Genomic DNA, 17,047 nt, shown 5'->3' with positions numbered 1-17,047 from the left:
TACTGAACACAGCTCCAGCAAGCAGAGAGATAATGAGAAATAGCAGTAAAGTGTGATAACTGCCGTCATGAGCCAATACAGGAAACATATAACCAAAGGCAACAGCAACAATTTTCAAAAATTTAACATTAATAAACTATTGAAACTGGAAAAAAAAAAGGGATTCATGATTTTACTGGGTTTTTCCTTTTTCCCTCTTCCAAAAGAGAACAAATGCCCTGCTTCATTGGCTGACATGATCATAAGATGTAACAGCTCTGCTCTGTATTACTGACTCTTATTTCTCCCATTTATGAAACAGAGGTTTAAAATCCTTTTGAAGGTCAAATATTTGATATCTCTGTGTATACTGTCAAGTATACTGCACAAATGTTAGTCATTACTCTTAACAGTTATCTCTGGCAGATACTTGACATGTGGTTAATGTGGAATTCTCATAATAGAAACCTTGAAAATATCTGTACAGCACGATTTTTATTTTGCACTGGTTTTAGTCATTATTATTTATACATGTTTTTTGAGGGACATTTACATTTTAAAAAGAAAAAACACTAAAAAGGGGACAATTATAAGACTACAGTCATAATAATTTTATTAAGGTGAATTAAATATTCAAAGCCTAAATTATATCAATCCCAGAAATTTTCTTAGAAATTCTACAGTGCTGCAGATACATCTGAAATGGCTGTACAACTATTGCTTAAGTTAGTGTTAACTTTAATCATAAAGCCTGAAGATACAGTGATATTTCCATATGGTAAAATAATGAAATAGAATTTTCGGTGCCACTTGCTCTTACCAGAAATAATCATAAATTCTTAAAATGTATTTTGTGTTAAATTTGTTTTGATCCCTCATGTTTGGGATGGAATATTTATCTATATCTACCTATCTATCTATCTATGTACGTACCTACCTATTTAGTTATTTTCATGCTCCAAAGCTCCTGTATGAAATCACTGACTTATGTTCATAGCACAATTATCTTTTAGTTTTATTTTGTCTGTTCTGAGTCAGAAAATAGAGTCATATTCGTGCTAGCATTTTACACCCACCTCATGTCAGACAATGATGCATGTATTACTGTAGAAATCCGATATACAAATACAAAGAGAGGTGGAGACCAGGGAGAAGATAGTAAGTTTGAAAGTCTATTCCCTAACACTACGTGAAGAGCTCAGCACTCGTTGTGAAATCAGAGTGATCGCACTCAGCTCCATGTCAGATCTCTACTGCAATATGAGACTTCAAGAAAAAGAAAGTTAACCACTTCAAGCAAATAAAAACTCCCAGGAAAATTAACATTATTGGTGATTTTAAGTCACTAAGAAATATAAACAAAATTGAAGTTTAATATATACAAATAATTTTTTTCAGTCAGTAATAACACCCAAAGAACCAAAAAAAAAAAAAAAAAAAAAGACAGGAATTTCTTAGTCTCAAGAAATAATACCACTGAGATTATTAATTTTATGAACCCAAAAAGAATTCTTCTTGTAACTCTATTATACAGTAATTTTTAATATGTTACTTACATTTGGAATGAGTAACAGATTACATTGATTTTGCCAATAGTGTTATTCTACTTGAAATCTCTTTAGATTATGTATTTTTAATAAAATATTAGAAATATATTTCATGGACTAATTTGTGCTTTAGGTGAGATCATTCTTCTTTTATCCATAGTAATACCTAGTTTAACTCTCTCTTCATAATATTGAACTTCTATAACACAATTTTATCCTTTTCCCTGCCACAAACTCTATGATATAGTTTAACTGTATTCATATATTATGTGCCTCCAAAGAGTAGAGTTCCAATAGATGGTGAAATAACATGTTTGACAAAATTCTAGGAAAGGGAACCATAAAGTAGAAGAATAATTTCTTTCTTTTCTGACTCTGGGTCAATGGATTTGGATGCATTTAAATATATACATATTTTTGCAGACTGTAAGTTTGTAAATGTATATCTATATTTATATGGTTTTACCTAAAACATATATATTGTGTAATCATTTTATTAATCCACAGTTTTGCATTTATGCAGAATTTGATGAGGGACTACCTTATCTGTACTCAATTTGATATAAAGCCAACAAAATCTCTGTCAGTATTCATTTTAATTAATTCAATAATAATAACTGCTGGGGGCTTTATTCTCTCCATTCCCTGTTGGCAACCTGAAAGGCAGTTCTCACTCTAACTCAGCTCCCAAGGCGCCATCGGCAAGAGATTGTCACCTTGCTGTGGATTGTGACCTCTGACCCTGCCACTTTCTTCCTGTAACTGTACTACCTTTGCACATTTAATGAACTTTGTACATAGTTAAAAGATGTCAGCACAGAGAAATGGTAGGTCCTGCTGTGAAAAGTCCCATTGTTTCTATACATCTAATTGACTTTCCACATTATAGAAGATAAGGAAAAAAATCAATAAAATTACTTAGTCCAATGCAGTCTTTACTATTAATATGCTAAACACACTGCATTCAAGGCATTGACACCTGAACACCGCTAGAAGTATCAAAATGACTTCTCATTAATAACCATTATATTAATCACTGTTGCCCAGAACTAGAATCTGACTGCGAAATCCCCTGGTGGAAATTGCTATAATCTTTCAAACTACAGGAATGAATATTTCTCAGCATAATTACTACTGTCATCTTATTGAAAAATATCCCATTAGCTGGCAGCTTTTAGTTACGTAAATCGAGTTGATTAATTTTTAATTTCCAGCATTTATATGACATTGCACAAGTAAAGATCTTGGATAATTTAAATGGTTAGCTGAGCAATTATTAAAATAACAGAGCAATTCAAACATTCATTTACTTACTAGAAGTGCCATACATCATTAACTCCCGATTAAAATAAAGTTTGGGAAATTGCAAGTGCTGAATTGATCACTGAGATATGTATTTCAGGGTGTTATATAAAATTATTCATGTCATGTAGGATGCCTCAGCTGTAATGTTAAAGCTCCAGCGTAAATGTTTCAAAGCAAGGTAATCTAAATTATACCGGCAATATGGCATTCCAGCCGTGTGCTCAAGTACACGTTTGTGCTTCTCGGCAGACAATTTAAATGGTCTATAACATTACAATTTTTAGCTACCCCAGTACCTCTTTTATTTAAAACAAACAAAAGTTTCAGTGCTTATGAGTGAAGAATGAGTTCTCAGTCTGAGCTGTGCATCTTACGTTTTTTATTGACTTGTTTGAATCTTCATATTAACTGTGACTTCTTAGGTAACCTTTAGTTTCTTTATCTGTAGCTGGGAAAATAATTTACTTAGCTCATAAAGCTGTACTGTGGGTAACATGACGCTAGGAATATAGAGTGGCTAAATAGTGTATGGGATATATGAAGGAATAAATAATGTTCCTCATAATGTTTCATAATAATCCCTCAATATGTTGCCATTGTATGAAGGTAAAAGTTTTATGTATAAAAATAAATGTCCTTTTGATTCTTAATATCTCTACATTACTCTTTGTAAATTAAAAACAAAACCAAAAACACCCATGTAGTTAGTTTTCAGCTAAGCTACCTGTCAATTCTCACGGTTTAAGTAAATGGAATAAAGATTCAAAAGTGGGTGATTAGATATAAGAAACCGCATGTTGTCACCGTTGATAAGTAGTTACTCCCAAGCCCCATTGGCACCACCGACAAACTTGAAGGAAAAATTAAGTCCAATGTATCGCAGTATTACAAAATCAAAAATTTTTACTTTGAGATGTTTTCTGCAACTTTGTGTAATTGATTCAAAAGCATTGACAGTGTTTATAGTCAAGCAGTTCAGAGGGAATTGGCAGGAGACAATCATTTAGCACATTTTATTTTCTAAAAATCAGTATAAATTTACTAAAACTTATATACGAATATTTAATAAGCTTTTGTAAAATAAACTCTGACAAAGGTCAAGATGTGGTCTTCATAGTCTTTCCTCTAAAAATATTTATAGCTCTGTTGGAGAATAAAAATAAGACCAATAATTGCAACGTGCTGTGACCAGTGCTAAAATATGTACAAAATTAGCATCTGAAGTAGTTAGGAAGGAAGTTCTTCACTGGGTTTAGAGGGGTTTTAGAATCCTTAGGTCAGGGCCAGTTGACTGGGCCTTGAAGGATAAGAATTTACTAGAGCTGTGTTTAGGAAAAAAGCAGTCCAGGAAGAAGAAGCATGGTGTATAAATGAATAGAGTAATAAGAGTGCATATGGTCGTGTGTGCCTAGTCCCTGGAAAATTGTAGGTGCTCAAAAAATATTTGTTGAACGAATCCATCAATGAATAAATCACTTAATGAAAGAAAGTGGAGAAAGGTCCTGGAAGGGATAAAAAGGGATTTTAAGAAGGGAAGGTAAACACCTTTGTCTTTATAATTTTGCCTATTTTTGTCTACATTTTGGTGATTTTTTTTTTTCTATTTCACAAGTTCTGTTTCACTCTTTGGATTCTTTCACAAATGTCATCCATAAGTGCTTCCTGAGTCCATCCCTCTTTTAATCCCCTGATGTTTAATTTATTTCTGATATTCATTTGTGTGTGGTCCTGTGTGTCCAGGTGTACCCTTCAACCCTCCCTGGCCTTGCTCTGTCTTAGGGTTGTGCAGTGTGGTTCCTAGGCTCCCTATAAATTACTTCTTGGTTGAGTTCAGCCAAGGGGTGACACTGGAGAGATTAGAGGGCAAGAAGATGAGAGAAACCTGAGCATGTCTCCCCCTTGCCTTTGCAGGAGTTATACCTTCACATGATTCCATATCCTCCCAGGTAGGCTTATCATGCTTCTATCTTCCATGTGGTGATTCGAACCAGGACTCCAATATACCATTTCCTCCAGTTGTGTCCTTGAGAAGATTTTGAGGTTATTTTTTGAAATTTAAATATAAAATACATACTGTCTAGTTCAATTATCATACATAAGATGAAAGTGAAGGTAAGAGGTATTAAGTTACTGGGCTTCCCTGGTGATGCAGTGATTAAGAATCCACCTGCCAATGCATGGGACATGGGTTCGAGCCCTGGTCTGGGAAGATCCCACATGCTGCGGAGCAACTAAGCCCATGCACCAAAATTATTGAGCCCGCATGCCACAACTACTGAAGCCTGTACGCCTAGAGCCCGTGCTCTGCAACAAGAGAAGCCACTGCAATGAGAAGCCTGTGCACTGTAACAAAGAGTAGCCCCCGCTCGCTGCAACTAGAGAAAGCCTGTGAGCAGTAACGAAGACCCAACACAGCCAAAAATAAATAAATTAATTAAAAAAAGAAATATTAAATTAGTTTAGCAAAGTTTTATGTCTTGATAGAGATTAAAACCGAGTAAACCCAGTTCTTTGATTTCCCATGCAGTGTTCTTTTGACAGTACTACAGTGTTACCTCATTGAATGTATCTGACAAAGAAATTATGTGTTACAACTAATTAGTGTCAGAAGACAAAAAAAAAAAAAAAAAAAAAGTTGGGGAATATGGAACAAAAGAAACATTGTGCCAGAAAGGAATGTTTTTGACTTCACATACCAGAAAACTAACATGGATTAAACAAACAGGGATTTTTTTTCTCACATGTGAACCAATCAGAGGTAGGCAATTACTGCCTTTGGCTCAGTTGCTCCACTACATGGTGATAGCATCTCAGTGATTCTCTTGTTGCTTTCTCCGTGGAACGTGTAATTTTGGGTATTACGTCCATGTTCAAAGAGCGAAGAAGGGGATAAGGGCCTCCTAAGTCAAGTGGATCCATTTTTATCTTGAAAGCAAAAGCTTTCCTAGAATTCTCAGTGGACTTCATTTAAATCTTATTAAATCTTAACTAAAAGTATGTCACATAACCACACAGTTACAATGGAGGCTGAGAACATCAATCTTTAGATTTTCCAGCCTCCTTAGTGTGGAGGCTGCGGCTAAGAAGTAGATTGAGAGTGGGTGATGAATTCACTAGCCGGCGGAAGAAAAAGGGCGCCATTTTAACTGCAAATGGGTGAGCAAATGCCAGCTTTGAGAGAGGTAAATGGTGTTGTTGACCAAACATTGATCTTCAAAAAATAACTGGGCTAGTGTCCTGGTTTGGGACAATTGAAGCTGAAAAGCATTGGACAAAATACAAGTTAGCAGAGATATTTTCATATGTGGAAACTGAGGCTCAGAGAAGGTGAATAAATTGTCCAAGTTAATGCAGCTGGTAAATGGCATTGCCAGTTTTCAGGACTACCTTTGTTTAAACTCCAGTGCCTTCAAGCTTTCTACTATCCTGTATAGCCATGATATGATATGTTAGCTGCTACTAAGGGATTCCCAAGGCTCAAATATGCGTACAACCAATTCATAGACTTTTTTTTTCATAGACTTTTTATCATTCCCCCACCCCTATAGGCCTCACAATGACTTTTGTACTTCAAAGCTGTTCTTTACATTTAAAAAAAATATGTCATTTCTATGAAGTGTTTATAGAAAGTAAAATAATAAGAGTTTAGTTTTCCCTAAGACCCAGATCTTTTAGGAATGATACTGTGTTGTACATACCACAAAAAATAGATTTTAATCATAGAGCAAATCTCAAGGTAGTTTAATAATAACATAGTCTGTGTTCATACCTTGGGTCACTTTACCCTTTAGAGATATTTTTGCACTGAATTGGTATCGTTTATGCCTTCTAAATGCACTGTACGTAATTCTGATGAATGCTAAGTACTTCTGCAATGAAACAGTATAGTAGATGTAACTAATATTTTGCTCATTCTGCTTAGTTAAAAGTACACAAATATCCCATTTTCATTCAACTTTATGTCCTCTATAGCATACAGTCTGATATCTAACCCAGAACAGAGGCTTGCTTACCCCTCCTCAAATGGATTCTTTCTCCGTCTGCTTGATATTTTGTTTCCCACGCACCTCCCTGTTAACCACCAGTGCATGCTTCCTAGGTACGTCTCTCCCATCAATACAGTACATTTTTAGAGGCAAGTTAAATAAACTTTATTTTAAAAGCATTGAAAGTTTAAATTGTAAGAAATTATAATCTATATCAATTTAACATTCTTTGATTAATACTGTCTACTGCATTTATTATGGAAAGTTGACTCTCCCATTTTTGCCTGAATGCCTGAAGTGAGAAGTACGTTGGCTTTTCTGTCTGTAGGTGTTTTTGATTTCAGATTAAAAATAGAATTACCATATGACGAAATCAGCTGGTAAACTGAGATACTTCTAAATGAAAGAGGGTATAGGACTTATCTCTTAGAAATGGGTGGAGGTTGGATACAGGTGCAGGCATTCAATTGAATAGAACAATTCTATTATACGCTTTGGGGAAAGGTTGGGGAGACACACTTGATTTCAGAGATTCTTCTCCCAGAGTCGGGGGAAAGGTAAGGGCTCAACTGTTCAATGTATGAGTCATCCAGACCTTATTCCTGTTCTCAGGCAAATCCTGTTTCCTAGTCTAGAGGCTCCTGGGGATTTTGCAGATTTGAGCTTCCTCCTTGGCTGGATTCCCTTCAGACATTGCCTAGGCTGTGGTCTTAACTGTCCTGTAGGTGGCTTTCTCCATGTGCTTTATGACATCCAGGTTGTTTGTCATTAGAAGTATTAATGTTTTCTTTCTTTTTACTATTAACTATTATGATATTAATATGGGTATCAGAAGGGAGAGTGGAGAAAAAAGCATGTGGCAGGTCTGTCACTTTTATAGGTAGTTTTCGTGACATTTTTCTGATATGGCTCAGTTTTCTGGTTTTCATGCCACTGTGGAGCTGCCGTTTTAAGAGACCATACTCTCAGACCTCAGCTTATGTTCACTTCAATCTCTAATAAGCAAGGAGGCACTACAGTTCTTTAGAGGACTATCTCAAACAATATAAAATAAAGGGTGGTGAACAATTAGCAGCTGCATTTCTAGCGTTTAAAGTGCAAGGTAGAGAAGCCAGAAAGAAGCAGGATCGTGAAGGATTATTTCTGCCAGTTCGAGGAACCGATGCTTTACACAGAAGGCCTACAGGCATTGTTGAAGGTCTGAAAACAAAACTGACCGTTTCACACAAGGTCTCATTTTATCATTCCATTAAATGGACAAACAAACAAAAAAAGAAGCAATGAAAAATAAAATGGGAATGTGAAAATGTGGTCTCAGATCATAGAGATATAGTACATTATACAACATATTTCTTCTTATTTCCTAGCTGATTCTAAAACAAAAAGGACTTTAGCTGCTTCAGAAAAGATGGTATGTAATAAAGCTACAGAGGAAGGAAGTAAGGACCATGGAATGGAGTAAATAAAAATGCTATTCACTGTGGTATTATTTGGGTAGAGAATAGACTGGGTTTTGAGCAATTAGTAAACAAAAGAAGGCACAGCCTTCCCAATCAGAAAGAAAGTAGCATGCTAGTTACTTAGGGAAGCTAGTGTATATTTTAAATTTTTTCCTGAATCTTAATTTTAAATTACTCCAATGTCAGCAAATTTCTCATCTGTGAATTGATAATTATGGAAGAAATATAATAGGGTTTGGAGGAAAGAAAAGGGATTTTGGAGTGAGATAAATTTGGTCTCAGCACTGCCATGTGTGAACTCTACTATCCTTAGGAAACTCTCAAAGTCTAAATTTTTCATCTTTACCTTGAAGTGGTTTAACTGTATACTGTGCATCTGACACATAGGGCTCCATACAGGTTAAAGGCTAAGTTTTTAAAAGCTGAAGTACACCACCACCACCATCACTCCCCTACCCCTCTCCACAACCTAACTGACTTATATTTTTTCTCTTTTGATCAAAATCTGTATTCTATTTCCTTGACTGTAGATGATCATATTAGATGGGTGGGTTAAGGATACAGAGAAGGACTCCTTGAGCCTTCTTGCTGAGAAGTGGGGTAGCCATAATTCTTGTGTCAGTGTTCACAAATGCCACCATGGTAGCATATCATTCCTATGTGCCATATTTAAAAATCTTGCTATAGCTTAAGACAATAGTAAAATAGAAAGAAAAGTATCAATTGAAACTGCCCATTTTTACAAACACATATATCTTAAGCACACTGCCTTGATTTATATGCACAGATATTGCTTCTCTAGAATACAGAAAGAAGGACTAATGACTTTTTCAAGGCACCCTTGAAAATAATTATTCCCATGTCCTCTTTCTGCCCTTTTTCTCCTTGGTGGTCCTCAGACATTCTTTTTCTTTAACAGCACCAGAAGTAGTAGGGGGTAAGAAGAAGGGGTAGACAAGGCGATTTTGTGTACAGTTATAGATATGGCCTTTTGTAGTTTAATTTTTGAAACTGCAGCCTTTGGTTCTTTGAATCTATTTACACAGATGTTGGGAAAGACAGCTTGTAACCATCTACCACTGGCCTTGTGGTCACCTTTGCCTTAAAGCAGTCTCTGGGAGGTACATTCAAAATGATTGTATTAGACACCCATTTCTAAGATACCATGTTTTTATTCCACGTTGTCCATTTGGAATGTAACCTAACCCATATTTTTTAGACAAGCCATGTTTACTTAGTATTATATGATTAGTTCATTTGGAGACCTATGGTTTTCTCATGCTAATATCAGTAGTCTATACAATATATATAGGGCAAGCGAACACATACCCTATTATGCTACTTAAATGAAGATCTCAAAAATGTTGGAATTGAGTTTTGACATAATGTCAACAATTAACAGTAAAGAGAAAATAAATCTCACCTGATTTTTAGGTTTCAAACTTTGATATCAAGGAAAATATTTTCAGGAGGTCATATTGAATAAAATACAAACTGAAATATACAAATATATGAAAACGTATCATAATCACTCAGCAATATCATTAAAATTATCAGGAGATTTTGTTCTCTTTTCATCTCATTAGTTACCATTATGAGGATACAATGAACACACTTTAATCTTGTGTTTAAAATCTTGCTTTCTCATGTTTTATTGTTGTTAATATAGAACTAAATAGGTTGGTCCTTCCTGGTTCTTCCTTTAAGGAATGTTTTCTGTTCCTTCAGATTTTGCAGGTACACATGTCCTGCTGCTATGGCAAATGCTTCATCTCACCAGGAGTTTTTACCTGGCCAGGTGTCATGGCTGCCAAGCTGAGAGAAGGACGCTAAGTCACACTGTCAGGGAGATGTGTGTGGTGCGGTTTCCACCCACCAAATCAGAGATGTTACATATATGATGGCACAGAGGAGGCTGCCTCGTGACTAGGCAGTTTCTCTACTTTAGCAAACTCTGATCATGCTCACTAACTGGTCATATGGACCTCCTGCTGCAATGCCTAATAACTGCAGCTCAGATGCTGACATCTTTTCTCACCTTTTTACCAGGAAGGAAGCATTGTCTTTGATTGTCCATCAGGACTAATCCTTTCTCAGCATGATACTTGTTAGCATAATTGCAGAGAAAGAACCAAATAAGTGCATTAGGAGCTGTTCCTTTTAAAAAGATATACAGTTGCCCCTCAGTTTCCGTGGGGGATGGGTTCCAGGACCTCCCTGCAAATACCCAAATTTGCCAATGCTCAGGTCCCTTATGCAACATGGCATAGTATTTGCATATAACCTATGTACATCCTCCTATATACTTGAAATCATCTGTAGATTACTTATAATACCTAATAATGTAAATGCTATGTAAATCATTGCTCGGCATGGCAAATTCAACTTTTGCTTTATGGAAGTTTCTGGAATTAAAAAATATATATTTTCAATTTGCAGTTGGTTGAATCTGCAGGTGTGAACCAACGGATATGGAGGGCTGACTGTATGTAATTTGCATGAAAAAGACACTGTATATATTTCACTAATTCTTGTACTTAAGATTTCTTCTGGTTATCATATTTTTCAACCTTTATATGTTCATTAATTTTATGTATTTAGAAACCCTACTCAACTCCAAGAAACCTTCAGAATAATCTCTATTAACATTACCATAATCCAGAGAAGTTTCTAGCTAATATTTTTAAAGATTCTTAGATCCAGGAGAACATGAATTATGAACAATTCCAGTTACCTTTGGAACACATTTGGTCATACAATTGAGTTGAAAATGAAGAATGGAAGAATGGAAGGACTTAGTTTTGAGATCTCTTTCCAAAAGAGTTATAAAGTCACTAAAATCCTTCTTATTCAATCTTCAGAGAATAAACTGAGAGAAAAAAATATATTCGTCCATAAAGGGATTATGCTGGCAGCATAGAGAGTAAGATAAAATGAGCAGCAAATATATGCTTGAATAAGTATAATTTCTATTTACTAGAATAATGATATACTTGAACTTTTAAAAAACAGAAAAGATTCAAAATTGTTTTTTAACAAAAGGGAAAGAAAACATAATTGGTATCCCTGTTTAAAGAAAATGTACCTTAAAAAATTTAATGTTAATGTTCAAGGTAAAAAACAAATATTGATCAAGAGGATTGTAGAAATGGAGAGTCAACATATATCATACATTTATCCATGTATTTTTTTGGTCAACCTATAATGCTATTTAGTTTTTTTGTTTCTGCACAAAGTTCAGGAGCAGACACAATGTCAGGACAGTGATTGAAGTTGTGTGGGACTTTGTTTGACCCAACTCGTAAGTAAAGTTAAAACAAAAACTTAAAAAAGAGGATTTTAAAAGCTGGAATTAGTGCTCGGGGCACATCTTGACACGTGTCAAAAATATGATTAAGAGTCTCTGAATATTACTGAAGTGAAAATTTTCTACTTCCTTTCTACATGCCAATAAAAATGTGGTAGTATCTTTTGGTAGTATTACTCTTGCCAAAGTTTTGTTGTTGTTATTGTTAAATAATATTGCTTGGCTCTTGATGTTGGAAGACACATTTCATGGTCATAATTTAAAACAACCTTATTCTGAAGAGGGGAAATCGTGATACAAACATTCTGTTGTTAATCTTGCACAGTGTTTATCATTTAGCATGGTGGCCATGACACCAGACAGTAAAAATCCCAAGGAGGTTCTGGTTTAATCCTATCATCTTAACATCAAAAAACAAGAAAATTCACATTTGTTTATCCCAAGTTAAGTAAGTTTTATTGAAGTTAAAATAGTCTTAAAATTTAAGGTTAGATTTCATGAGGTTTACCTTCCCTTTAATAATGAAAAGCAACTAGAAATCAAATGGTTTTTATATAACCCATTTCAAACATGTTTTATGATATAACATTAATTTGGGATATTGGGGGATTTACCCAAAACCCAGATTGAATTGCTATGTGCGGTCTCACTTTTCTGCTCAGTACACTGTAGTCTGTGATGTCCTTTTTGCTTAATTTTATAAGAGCATTATTAACCAGTTTCATTTCCCCAAATATTTCTAGGAATCCCTGATAGGTTTATATATGCCTCAGTCAGGAAATCTGGCCCTGGACCACTGCCCACTTATCTGCATGTCATTTATTTCTATGTTTAGACCAAATCTCCCCAGGAAACTACTGCATGAGTCCTCCTCATTTACTTATGCAAGACCAGGATCTAACGTTAGTCTCTGAGATGGCATGAGGGATTTACAGGAAGGATAACAACAACTTGGACACTAGAGACTGTGTCCTTCTTTGTTTAGACCTTATTTGTAATCATTTCGTAGTTTGCCTTCTTACAAATGAGAGACCCAGAGAGAAGAAAAATGTCTCCTCTCACTCTAGGCTAAGTCATTTCACAAGACCCAGATACCAGTCTCGTTACTGGCCTTATATGTATAGGTTCTCCATGTGTGACCTCTCATATGCAAATGTTGCAGGACCCATACATGCATACAGTCATAAAAAACAATAATAATTTGTGAAGATAAATCCACACTCAAAAATGAAGGATTTCAAAACAGGGGACAATTTGTGGACATGCTGACTTGTTTATAATTCTGACAAACTTTGATATTAGTATACAAAGTACTTTTTCTTGATGCCCATTGAACTGGCTGTCTACAGTCAGGTTTTTTTCCTTGTTAGGTTTTTGTTTGTTTGTTTGTTTTAATCATCTCATAACCAAATGTTCTGCTAGGTTAGATTTTTCCAGGATAGGGTGTTTGAAGAGTCAACTTCTCTTGCAAAAGAGAACTACTTTTAGGCTTTGAAATCTGTTCAACTAAGGTCAGAAATCCCAAGGCTAATCATTAGAGTTCAAGCTCAAATTCTGATGATGTCTTCCCCAGACAAGTGGCTCTATGTAGGCAGATGTTTTCAAGTTTGTGATCTATTGGTAGAGAGACTGCTCATAAAGTATGAGCAGTAGATGTGTTTCTCCTTTTCTATGACAATCCTGGGAGTGAGTTAGGAAGGTCATGACCTTGTCTCTATTATGAGAATAAATATTTCTCCATCTTTCCTTGGCTGTCTATATCCAGATGGAATCAGACTAAATATATGAAAGGTATTTCAGTGCATATTAGATCTTACAAAATTTCTTTCTCTGCTGTAATTGTTAATTTTATGTGTCAAATTGGCTAGGTCACAGTGCCTAGATATTTGGTCAAACATTATTTGAGAGGTTTCTGTGAAAGTATTTATTAAGATGAGGTTAACATTTAAATCAATAAACTATGAGTTAAGCAGACGATCTTTCATAATGGTGGGTAGACCTCATCCAATCAGTTGAGGGCCTGGACAGAAAAAGACTGACTTCCCTAGAAGAAGAGGGAATTCTGCCAGAAGTCTGCCTTTGGACTTGAAATGCAACACTTTCCTGGGTTTCCAGCCTGCTGGCCCACCCTGCAGATTTTGAACCTGCCAAATCTCCACCGTCATATGAGCCAAATCCTTAATAAATCTCTCTCTTTTGATATATATATATATATATATATATACACACACACACACACACACACACACACACACACACACACACACACATATCTTGTTGGTTCTTTTTTTCTGGAGAACCCTGATTAATATTACTGCCAAAGCTTTTATCATTTCTACTCTTTTAAAAAATCCCTTGATATTCTCCCCCTCCAGCTTTATTGAGATATAACCGAAACATAACATTGTACAAGTTAAAGGTGTACAATGTGAAGATTTAATACTTGCGTATACTACAAAATGATTACCACAGTAAGGTTACTTAACACATTCATCACCTCACATGGTAGTTAACCATCTTTCAGGGGTCAGGTGCAGTGAGAGCATTTAAGATCTATTCTCTCAGTAAGTTTCAAGCATAAAATACAGTATTGTTAACTATAGTCACCATGCTGTACATTAGATCCTCAGAACTTACTCATCTTAAAACTGGGAGTTTGTACCCTTTGACCAAATCTCCCCATTTCCCCAAACCCCCAGCCTCTGGGAACCACCATTCTACCCTCTATTTCTGTGAGTGGCTTTTTTAAGATTCTACATATAGATGAGAAAATACGGGATTTGTTCTTTCTCTGTCTGACTGATTTCATTTAGCTCAGTACCTTTAAGGTCCATCCATATTGTTACAAATGGCAGGATTTCCTTCTCTTTATGGCTGAATAGTATTCCATTATATACATACACACACACACACACATACACACACCATATTTTCTTTATCTGGAAATTACTGTCAATGGACACTTAGGCTGTTCATTTACCATCAACAGATACTTAGGTTGTTTCCATATGTTGGCTATTATGAATAATGCTGCAGTGAACATTGGGATATAGATATCACTTCAAGGTAGTGGTTTCATTTCCTTTAGATATATATGCAGAAATGTAACTTTTAGAACATACGCTAGCTCTATTTTTAATATTTGAGGGACCTCCATACTCTTTTCCGTAGTGACTGTACCAGTTTACATTCCCATATCATTTCTACTCTTCATCTGAGACCTCAGTCTCCTGTGAAAAATCTTTACGACTCTTTCTATAGGAAAGCTCTCTTTGTTCCATGTTCCAATCCTAACTTTTTACATCTCTAGTAAGATTGAAAAGCATAGAGGAGAAGAAGAAAGAAATAATCAATTTAATTGTAACTGGAAAGAATATGAGCTTAGTGTTTGTAAAAGTCTCAGTTGTTTTAAGGTAGATCCGTGTAAAAACCCTTAATTTATTTCCCTTGCTAATGAATTAAGTCTTATTGTCTCTAGAGACTCAAGTAATAAATCAATATGGCACATTAGCTCTTTCACAGTCCTGTGTAATTAATTAAGGAAGAACTGAAATGACTCTGTTTTTTACACTAAGAAATAAAATATTTTCAGCTTACTTTTTTCATTCCATTTAAATGTTCAACAGTCTGTTTTAGATCAACTTAAGTGGAAAAATGCTTGGACCTTGAAAAGAAGAATATTTTAAAAATTAAAGTTTGAGCAGTGTCCGTCTTTGACAACAAAGCTGATCGTTTTAACTGTATAAGTTTAGTTATAAATAAAGTGTGTGCAAATGGAAATCTTGTTGCTCACATTGTACATACTGACTTCAATGGGGAGGTTGGTAAAATAGATCATCCACTGAATGATAACTACAACTTTAATGCAAATAGTACATGAGAGAATTTTTAAAACAGAACATGTGGACACTTTGGATGGTCATCCAATTGTACAGTTTCTTTTGTGTATATGTATATCTGTGTAATTTTAGATATTTATAGAGATTAGATAAGGGCCAAGCAATTTGAAGGAAAGCAGAATTTCTTTGAAATGATAAAGAATAAGATTAATTTTTAAATGAATTTTTAGTTAAACAGGAAAACTGGATAAGCGTTTCCCCTATTTCAGCAAAAAGATGTAGAGCCCTTTGCAGACAGAAAGTGCTCTCTCTGAGTGACCTAGTGTTGGCCTTTACTGCAGGAATAGATTTGTTTTGGTAGACTGCTGTAGCCAGCTACCTGCAGAGAGAAGGGAATCCTACTAGAGAGAATTCGTAATACAGTAGTTAAATATTGTTTCATTTGGGTGAAGCTTTCCCATATGGTATTCTCTTATATTCAGCATAATTTATAGGTTTTTAATTTAAAAACCCTTTATTTCAGAACAAATAAAAATAATTTAAACATTAACAAGAAAATTGTATATCCTCCATGGAAGAGTTTTAACTTATTCAAATCAAGTCCACTCTGGAATGGCCAAGAACAAGATGTAAAATGAATGAGAAAAGAAAATACAGCAGAATGTACCAGATGTTTTCATGTGTTGGCTGTACATATATCTTTCTTTGTTAGCTTTTAGTTGCAGATTGAGTGCAGTGTACATAATTTTATACACAATAGACGGCCATGCATCATGTATTCACATATGGATATCATCTCTCTTAAGATTTACTGAAATAGAGAGATAGGAAAACACATGACATATATGCTGAATTCTGTATATGCAAGTGTGAATTATATAGTTAGATGCTCTCTTCAAGGGGTTTCTTATCCCTATCTCACTGGGTAGTGTAAGGATTAATTAGTTAAAGTTTGTAGGCTCTTTGAAGCTAGAAAACACTCTGCAAGTGCTGAACATTATCAAAGTAATTCGAGAGTGAGGCATAAGTGATTTGCAATCTCATCAGCTCTTTGAAATGTGTGTCTAGCCTGACTCACAGTTTTCTCTTACAGTGTTTTATGGATTGGAAAGTTCTTATCAGATTTTTTTTTGTTTGTTTTTTTTTGCGGGCCTCTCACTGTTGTGGCCTCTCCCTTTGCGGAGCACAGGCTCCGGATGCGCAGGCCCAGCGGCCATGGCTCACAGGCCCAGCCTCTCCGTGGCATATGGGATCTTCCCGGACAGGGGCACGAACCCGTGTCCCATGCATCGGCAGGTGGACTCTCAACCACTGTGCCACCAGGGAAGCCCCTTATCAGATTTTTAAGATGATACATGTTCCACTGAAATACTAATCTGCACAACCAAACTTTTTTCTATGTATTTTCAAGCTAGATATGTTTCTAAACCTAATTTAATAAAGAATGATTTTGACATCCATTGTAACTAATCTACTACCTTTGATTGACTAAGCTGTAGTTTTCTTAATTAGTGCAACTAAAGTCTAGTTAATTTGCATGAAGGTAGCTGTTCCCATCTTTTATACATTAAAAGACAGTTAGACAAGTATTCATTGTTTCCTTAAAGCTTATATAGATTTTATT

General features: G+C 35.3%; 1 long non-coding RNA gene across 3 annotated transcripts in view; it reads left to right on the top strand.

The window, feature by feature from the left end:
* LOC137224728 (uncharacterized) overlaps positions 1–17,047 on the top strand; it is a 398,425-nt gene that overhangs the window by 28,914 nt on the left and 352,464 nt on the right. The window lies entirely within an intron of this gene.

This window comes from Pseudorca crassidens, chromosome 5 (assembly GCF_039906515.1).
Source record: "Pseudorca crassidens isolate mPseCra1 chromosome 5, mPseCra1.hap1, whole genome shotgun sequence".
NCBI lineage: Eukaryota > Metazoa > Chordata > Mammalia > Artiodactyla > Delphinidae > Pseudorca > Pseudorca crassidens.
Note: the sequence above shows the minus strand (reverse complement) of the source record. Positions and strands in the feature narration are given on the sequence as shown.